Genomic DNA, 10,255 nt, shown 5'->3' on the forward strand with positions numbered 1-10,255 from the left:
CCTAACACTTGTAGCGCCACACAGCACGAACTCACTCTCGCGGCGCGCGGCAGCGGCAGTAGGCAATACACGGTCGTCGTGAACGCTGCTCGCACTATTAGTGCTTGAGAAAGGAGACCTACGCCCTCCGAAACACGTCGCGCGAGTGACTAAAACAAGTGAGTCTAAACCGTAAAATGATTTAATGTTAGTATGTCTCACAACAGTTTAAATTCGATTAGATTAAAACACACTAAAAAAAGTCCACTCCGCCCTCATCGTTACTCCGTGATGCTGACCACAGGTAAACTTAACAAAGAAGTAACTTTTGAACACCCTCGTAAAATTAGAGAAGACAAACAAAGCGATCAGTGATTATCCTCCTAAGGTCCAAAGTCCTACCTATAGTACTTATTCAGTTCAATTAAATTTAAATCGTATTCAATTGAAACACAATTACTTTTGTTTTGTTTCGTGCAGTTTTCAAACATCGCAATAGTTATTTGTTATACAAGGGTGCAAAGTTGTATTTTACCCGCGAGTGTGGAATTAAAACACGAGAAAGCGAAAGGATTCTATAGTTGAACCACGAGCGAAGCGAGTGGTTCTAAAATAGAATCCTGAGCGTAGCGAGTGTTTCAACACACGAGAAGTAAAAAACATATGCACCCGTGTGTAACACAAAACTTTTCCCCTCACTATAGCGAGGAAAGTGCAACATCCACAGGCGTTAGATCATCTTCATCACTGGAATCACTAATTTTTTTACAATAATACGATATTATAACAGAAACTCTGGAAGTTGTGTATTTTTACGTATCAGAGTCGGTGAGAATATTTTTGTTGACAATGTTGACATTTCTGACGATGCGTTTTGAAATTGCATCAACTCAACTTGTGCGTTCAGAATTACATTCAACATCATTTAAAAAAAAAACGTTTCTTATGGAATTTAAGGTTTATTACTTAAAATCATTATATAAAGCTTTTGGTATTTTTTATTAAATTCTCATACCATTTATTTATAATAATTAATATCGAACGAAACAATATTATGAGCGTTTTACGTTTTGTTATCTGTCAAAAGCTACTTAAACACGCTCCATCCAAGGTCAAATTACTTTCCCCACTAGTGGATAAAATGCGTTTTTCCCCGTTAGTTTTAAAGGATAAAAGACGGTTTTCCGAGCTAGTGAGGGGAAAAATCTATTTCCTACACTTTAGGTTCAAATTTCAGTGGCAAATGTGCATTTTTCATATATATGGCTGGGCCTTAGGAGGTTATGGAGTTTTAAGATTTGTGAGATCTGTTTTTGAGTAACTTTAAAAATGAGTTTCTGTTAAAAAGTTCTTCATTGATCCAAGTTGGTCCTTAATAATAGTTATTTGTGCAACAAGAGAGGAAAGTTGGTTTTTCTTGCGAGTGTTTATTTTGAGTCCCGAGAAAGCGAAAGATTCTAAGGTAGAATCTTGAGCGTAGCGAGGGACTCAAAAACACGAGATGTAAAATAACTTTGCTCTCGTGTTGCACACATAATTTTTCACCTCAGTAGTGAGAACATATTAAAGGTTAAAATGTATTTAGAATTACACAGAATAAACAGGAAAAAAAGTATTATAATATATACGATACGATAAGATACGATAAGATACAATACGATACGATACGATACGATACGATATATACCGTACCGTACCGTACCGTAGTATGAAGTTCATGGCCTTCACTAATTTAAAAAGCTACATTGTTTCACTCCCTGGAGTGAGGAAAGTCGCACTTTCCTCGATCCAGGGAGTGACGAAAGTAGGCTTGTTCGAGCTGCTGAGGTGAAAATGTCTTTTTTTTTATTGATATGCTCGTATTTAATCTGATCCCATATTATAGGTTGTTCAGTATGACCTATAAAGTCACGTTATTTTCAGTTTGTTTGTAATTTTACACAGCATTAGAAGGGAATCGAGTTATTTACGAGATTGATATTGACATATTGATTCTGATATGCTAAGTATAAAATATATCTTGACATTTATCAATGAAATACAAATTTATGACATAATTTCACAAGCAATTTATGCATAAAATGTAACCTGGAGCCCAATTCCGATTTATCAACTTGTTACTGTTTTGATATTATTTTGATAGGACCTTGAATATCGCTCACGCTGATTGTTGCATGAGAAATTAAGTGAAAGTGGTTCTTGAGATACTCCAAGAAAAAAAACAAAAAAAAAAACAGATGATCGTCAAGATCGTATCAAAACCAGTTCAAACCTTTAACAAATTATTAAATTAGATTCGACCTCTGGCTTTGTTGAGCATGATTTCCTCTTATCATGACAGTTCATTTATGGGTTCCGTACGTCGAGAGGAAAAAACGGAACCCTTATAGGATCACTGTCTGTCCGTTTGTCACAGCCCATTTTCTCCAAAGCTACTGGACCAATTAAGCTGAAATTTGGTACACATATGTAAATTTGTGACCCAAAGACGGACATTTAACGTAAAGAAATTAATTCTTAACATGGATTAGAAAATTGAAAAATAAAGTTTTTCAAACTATATCGTGTTACATATCAATGGAGAATCTCAAATATTTTTTTTGTGATTTTAAAATTAATAGTTTACTTAGAAGTTATTTAAGAAAATAGACAAAAAATGACAATTCCCCCCCTTTTATCCCCGAAACTACTAGGCCTAAAATTTTTAAGAAAGTACTCAAAATAATTCTTTACCGATAGATGACAGGGAAACCTATTAGAAATGTGCAGTCAAGCGTAAATCGGACTAAATTAGCTGTACTTAGTTTTTGATCCGACCCCTACGGGTTTTTTAAAGACATTTCACTCACGTTTAAAAAAAAATCATTGTTATTAATTGTGTAATGTAAGGAACCCTTGGAACGCGAGTCCGACTCGCAGTTGGGTTTTATATGGAGTATTTAGTCTGGTAGGAAAGAATAAAATAAACACAACAACCAAAAGCGACCTTATCCCTTTAAGCGATCTCTCCCACTACTATACGACACATATATAGTTAATTACAATAAAGCATAATGAGCTTATGTAGAGGGTGTTGTGTCAAGAAGCATTCGGTCCGCGCCGCGGGGCGCCATGGGAAGTGGCGGCGACACAGGGCAGGGCGTGGAGTCAACAAAAATATAATTAATTATAATTATAACTACAATTTAGGGAACAATTCATAATAAACTGAAATAAATGTCATACCGTAAAACGAACTCTCTGTGGTTCCCAAGATACAGGCTCGGCCTAGTTTGGGGACCACTGTCAAGTTTTCTGTGATGTAATGTTTTTTGCCTAATTAAACCTTTTTCATTTTCATTTTCATTTCATTTCAAATGGGGTGAGTAGGGTTCGCGGGGAGAGTTGAGTTATGAATGGGGAGAGAATGTTAGAAAGGGGGGTGAGATGGGTTTTTAGGGCTACTGCTACAAAAATAATATATTCCAATTTAAAATGGAGCTATAGTAATACTCATAATAATAAAAAATCGATCCAATTGTAATTAAATGTGTAACTGAGCTCAAACAATAGTATATTTCATCTCATATCAATCTTCCTTCTTTTGCACGCTTTATGTGTGCTGGCGCCCAATCTTTCTTTAGCCTAATATATTTTATCTGCTAGGAGATACCTTAGGAAACTGCCAGACGGGTATAGTGATAGCAGCGTCGAGACCCACGACACTGAGAGAACCTACATATAGTCCACAGCTTAATATACTGGTTACAAATCTTCCAAAATCACCTTTGTATAAAAACCCACCTCACCCCAATTACGAGGGACTACGGGGTGAGGTGGTTTTTCCTGTTTATCTTCAAAGTTATGAAATAGAACTACCCAAAATAAAATAAAAACTAAAATACAAACGTCCGGAACACTTATTATATACACCATTCAGTTTGCATATGTAAAAATAAAATGTTATAGAGGTTTGAATGTCAGTTTTGCTCCTACAAACCCCATTTTACGGTATACTAAGAAAAAGTGATCATGGCCTCCAGTGCCCCAGGCTGGAATCGAACCAGCGTCTTATGCTATCGCGGCAGGTGCCTGTATCGCGATAGCAGAGGACGCTGGTTCGATTCCAGCCTGGGGCACTGGAGGCCTTGGTCACTTTTTCTTAGTATATGACATTTATTTCAGTTTATAATTTATAAAGTACTGTTTTTACTTAAAAAACTATCTTTATTTCAGAATATTTAAAATTCCATACAATATTGTTAGTACCATCGTTATAGCTATGTGTTAGTATAATAAAAACAAAACTTTCAACAATAAAATCACAATCCAATAAATTGAAATAATGAATATAATAATAATTAATATGTCAGATGCAAAATAATATAGACTAGAATAATAATTTGAATGTCAAAATTTTACCTTTTTTTTTCTTAATAAAAACAAATTAAAGTATTTTCTGTAAATATTTTAATTTGTTCTAATACTTCTAACAGTATACAATTCATAATGATTTATTAAATATTTTGTTTTGTACCTATATTTAAATTTTAAACCCTCGTTGCAACCGATAGGTTGTTTTAACTTGTTTATATGTGTATCAGTATGTTGTAGCTTCCAAACCTATAAACTAATTTAGATTTTAATAGTACCTTCATGTGACATAAACAAATGCATCATCATCTTTCTCGCGTCTTCCATACTTATTGACACGGCTCATGCTTTAGCAACTGAAGTCAAAAATTAGCGTAGCACTGATTTAACAAAAGCGATTGTTATTTGACCTTACCAACCCAGAGGGGAAACTAGGCCTTATTAGGTTAATTAATATTAACTATATTGTTTCACATTATTTAAATCTATTTATAAATTAACCTTTAATATTTAGCATCATTATTTTATTATTTTACTAATTTTCTAAACGAACTTTACATTTAACGTTGCATAAACGTCGATAAAATATAAAGTTATAAATGTAGATTTTATTGCTATTTGTATGAGATGCATGTAATTTTACCTAGACTTAAGAAAATTGAGTGCCCTGACAGGGTGTCATGTACCTACCATCCTCAAACTGTAACACCTAATGTATTATGAACATGACTGCAATACAATAAAGAATAGGACATTGATATATATTATTGACATATAATATTGACATCATTTACTATGATTTGTACTTTCTAGTACTGAAACAGATTTAATGTTTTTTTTTTTTTTTTAATTGATTGTTTTCTTGTATTGACATTGTTTTTTTTTTTTTACTATTCTGACATTTTAGCGTTTTTAATTTATTTCTATTTGCATTGTTTTGTTAATATTAATTGTAACTTCATTTATACTCTGATTTCAGTTTTAATTCTTATTATTATTGTTACAAAAAAACGATCATTATACGACAAGTAGTACAAGATGAAATGTACGTATATTTTACCTGTGTGAAAATTGTATACATGTGATAAATAAACTAAACTAAACTAAACTTGAGCGCGGACAGGACGCAAATCTGTGTCAATTTCTCGCCATCAAAGATAGATATAACTCCGTAATAGATGTTTACAGTCTAAGGAAAAAACGTGCCTCGAAAATCAAGAAAATTTGATTCTCGTTCAGAGGGCGCTACTAGGTTTGGCCTACAGTCGTATAGATGGCGTTGACGGTTTCGTTTGTTATTTAACAATTTTAACGCATATCAGTGAAAGAACATGGGTCAAAATCATAAAAATAATTAATGCAAATTAAAAAAATCATTTATCTATATTTAAATACATTCTATCGTATTATTATAAATCTTCATTTTTAGTTTTTAAGTGTGTCGACAGATGGCAGTGAATTTACTGGGGTTACAAAATTTACTGTGACAGTACCGCTCTAGTATAAGTTACTCTATGCTCATGCTCGCCATACATTGACGGATGTGTCCGCCGGACAAATCTTTCAGACAAATCCGTGCGTGTATGACTAGCTATTCCTTACAATCGCGCGTAGCCCTGCAAAGTATGCCTACTATTACTGTGGCTCTCAGGTGAAAAAGTTTGGTAAATTAAAAGGTCAACTAATATTGATAACCATCATTCATCCCACGCATGACGCAAAACAAGTCATCTCCGTTCCATCCCTGTTCTTCCAGCCCTATATAACGCCGGGCAAGCGTCCGCGCTGCATTCAGTGGCAGTCACTCGGGTAAGTGTACGCTTCTTACACTTAGCCTGTTTTTTTTTTAAAGCAAAGGCGTTCTGTACAGCCGTGTCAGATTTTATTAAAAGGGATTTTCGGTTTTTGAGGTATATTACTTTATATTTATAATTAGAATAATACGTCTAAGAAATGCTCAAGTGCTATTCGAAATAGAAAAGTAATTTCTAAATGCATTTATTTTTGGCCTTTGAACATATCATTAACAAAAACATGAATAAGTAAATAAGAATTAAATAAGCATTTAATAAAACTACTTGAAAATTTTATTTATTAAAACCATAAACACAACAAAATTAATTCTAAACTTACAATAAAAAGTAATCTAAACCTAACTTAAAAATCAAATTAATATTGAATCAAACTTTGTTTAAACTTTTAAAGTTAGCAGTCAAAATAAAATAAAATAGGAAAACTAGATACACTTAACAAATATTGGTAAAATTTTTGGTATTTTATAGCTAATTAGCTATATCAGAAAATGTTTAAAAACATTAAATTAAAATTGTAATTGATATAGTTAAAACGCAGTGACGTGGTTACAAACGTATTTATAAAAAACAAAGTTTAATGTATATTTAGAAAAAATATTGCGATACGTAAATATACGAGTTCGTGTCGTATTGGAAAAAAACTGTTCAAGTCTCAGATATTTCATAATTTTAATTAAATTAGGTGAAAACTTCCAAGCCTTAGTAGCAACATAGAGTAACTTATACTAGAGCGGTACTGTCATAGTAAATTTTGTAACCCCAGTAAATTCACTGCCATCTGTCGACACACTTTAAAACTAAAAATGAAGATTTATAAAAATACGACAAAATGTATTTAAATATGGATAAATTATTTTTTTATTTGCATTATTTATTTTTATATGATTTTGACCCATGTTCTTTCACTGGTATGCGTTAAAATTATAAATAACAAACGAAACAGTCAACGCCCTCTATACGAGTGTAGGCCAAAACTAGTGGCGCCATCTGATCGAGAATCAAATTTTCGTGATTTTCGAGGCACGTTTTTTTCTTAGACTGTATCCATCTATTACGGAGTTATATCTATCTTTGGTAGCAAGGATTTTTAAGATCAGTTATTAATTAAATATCAATATTTTCGCGATTGCAAATTTAACTTATACGAGGTTTTAATAGCGTCAGGTGGGGTAAATATAACACACTGGTAAAAATAACACTAAGTTTTAAACTTAACCTCGTAAGGCCCAATGTGCATTACAATGTACACTCTGTTTCAATCTAATTTGATTGAATTTGAACCTTACACTAACTGAATTAAGTAGCATTTCTTTTGTTTCATTGTTTTCTAAAACAAACGAAAGTCACCCTAATCTTCAATACAACAAGGTTCAAATTAATAATAGAGAAACTTTGTATGGTGGGCCTTACGAGGTTAAAACATATTCTACTTCATTCCTTTTCTATTTAAAAAGAAGCCTTCCCAGGTAGCAAAATGACGTCATTTGACGTCATTTTGCTACCTGGGTTGTATGAAGACTTCTTTTTAAATGGAATAGGAATGAAATATAAAAAAAAAATTGAGTGTTAAAAACTTAATACTTACTAAAATCTGCCGTCTCATACGAGTACATTTTGGTGAATCACATGTCAATGTTTTCTGTGGAACAGCTGATTATTTTCGCGATTTCGGGGTTGGCTCCATAGTAAAACTTTGTACAGTATGACCTACATATAATCAAAGATAGATATAACTCCGTAATAGATGTTTACAGTCTAAGGAAAAAATGTGCCTCGAAAATCAAGAAAATTTTATTCTCGTTCAGAGGGCGCCACTAGTTTTGGCCCACTGTCGTATAGATGGCGTTGACTGTTTCGTTTGTTATTTAACAATTTTAACACATATCAGTGAAATAACATGGGTCAAAATCATAAAAATAATTAATGCATATAAAAAAAATCATTTATCTATATTTAAATACATTTTATCGTATTTTTATAAATCTTAATTTTTAGTTTTAAAGTGTGTCGACAGATGGCAGTGAATTTACTGGGGTTACAAAATTTACTATGACAGTACCGCTCTAGTATAAGTTACTCTATGATTTAATACATATTCACCCCTCAGCGTATAGTCAAACATAACAATTTCACCCGGTATGAAAAAACCTGTTGGAGAACAATCACCCAGTGGAGAGCAACGTAGGCAACTAGTCATATTTTACGCAGTATTTTAAAGTTCTTGAAAGTTTATTAATTGCCCCACAAGTGTTGTTATCTCTTACAAGTTCTATAAAAACTATTTTATTCTCTTTGGAATTCTAGATAAATTTACTCGTAACTTTTGCATTTGCACGGTGGCAGAATACATCAAAATTGCGCGATTTGCGCGAAAGTTGCACATCAAACTAACTTTTCCATTTTTCCGTAACGAATGTAGTTAGGAAATCCGTGAAAAAAAAGCTCTTTATTTACACACAAGATATAACATATACAGTGGTACTACGTAAACGAAATTAATGTATTCGCTAATAAATGAATATACTGTCCGCGCGCCAATTCCGTGCATTCGGAGGCCAAGGAAGTGGGGGGGTGTGCGCCGTGTTCGTACGTACAAAATGACACCAGTCACTATCACTTTGTCATGACGCCCAACATTCCTAACATTCCTCAGCCGTGCACGGAATTCGCGCGCGGACAGTACATGGTGGTTACTCATTGTAAAGCTATTTGTAATGTTCGATAAATTGCTACTTATTTCTACGCAGTTTATGGCAGAGAATGGGTCCTCTTTGGGAGATCCTTTTATAATTCGATTTTAACGTTTTACCTCATTAACTCGAATGAATACCTTTAGAATTTTGCATGTCAATTCCCTCGGCTGATATGACTACCTATTTTTTACGCTGCATCTTACGTAAGCGAACAACTCGCGAACACGAAGCGAAGCGGCGCGGCGCGGCGGGCCCACGGCATTCGCGTTCGCAACGAGATATCGCCCACGTAGGACACTTCTGTAGGTATCAAAGGATTGATTCAGCCCGCGCCGCATCGCTTCGCTTCGCGTTCGCGTGTTGTTCGCCTACGTAGTGCCAAAACGCTGCATTATACTTAAATTACCTATATATTGCTTTGGTCACAGAATATATAATAGTACTAGTAAATACTAGGTACAGAATATTTACTCCCTAACAAAAAAAAACGCGTCTACTACGCGCAAGACGTAGCACACGTAGCATAAGGCGTAGCACACGTAGCACAAGGCGTAGCGCACGCGTTCCGTGGCGGTGCGCGGCAATTACTATGGAAAAAACTCAAACTTGAGGCGGCCGCAGGTACTTGTAGCGACGCTACGAAATCGCCAAGTGAGACACGCTTGCTTTGGTTCACTATTATGTGCCTAAAACTTTAAAAGCCTACATAAGCTTAGAAAGTTTTTGAAGGATTACTATAGAAATCCCTGCTTTGAGTGACCTAATGTCGCTGGTTATACCACAGACTACATATATATGATTACTTTATGATTATACGTTGGTCAAGCAAATCTTGTCAGTAGAAACTGGCGGAAAATTTAAAAAAACCGGCCAAGTGCGAGTCGGACTCGCGCACCGAGGGTTGTTATAGCGGCAACAGAAATACATCATCTGTGAAAATTTCAACTGTCTAGCTATCATGGCTGATGACCGTGATGAGATACAGCCTGGTGACAGACGGACAGACGGACAGCGGAGTCTTAGTAATAGGGTCCCGTTTTTACCCTTTGGGTACGGTACCCCTAAAAATGTGGGCGCGAATGGATATTGTCCCATAGAACATTTGAATTTCGCGCCGTTTTGTACTGACAAGATTTGCTTGACTTGACCAACCGGTTTTTTTGCAAAAACTTGGAAATAACCATATAATTTTTAATTATTTGTGTCGTTTTCAAGCAAAAGGTACCACATTGTCGCTTGCCATAATAACGCTCTGGCAGGTTTTTCGTATAAAGATACAAGCAATTTTCGTGCTTATGGTAAGCGACAATGAACCTTTTGATTGAAAACGTCACATTTTATACTTCATATGTAGGACTCAGTTGTTTTTAGGTCACAACTTCGTATTATTAGATTGCCTAATTAGAAATTATGTTA

The sequence above is a fragment of the Cydia strobilella genome, chromosome 24 (genome assembly GCF_947568885.1).
Source record: "Cydia strobilella chromosome 24, ilCydStro3.1, whole genome shotgun sequence".
In the NCBI taxonomy this organism is placed as follows: Eukaryota; Metazoa; Arthropoda; class Insecta; order Lepidoptera; family Tortricidae; genus Cydia; species Cydia strobilella.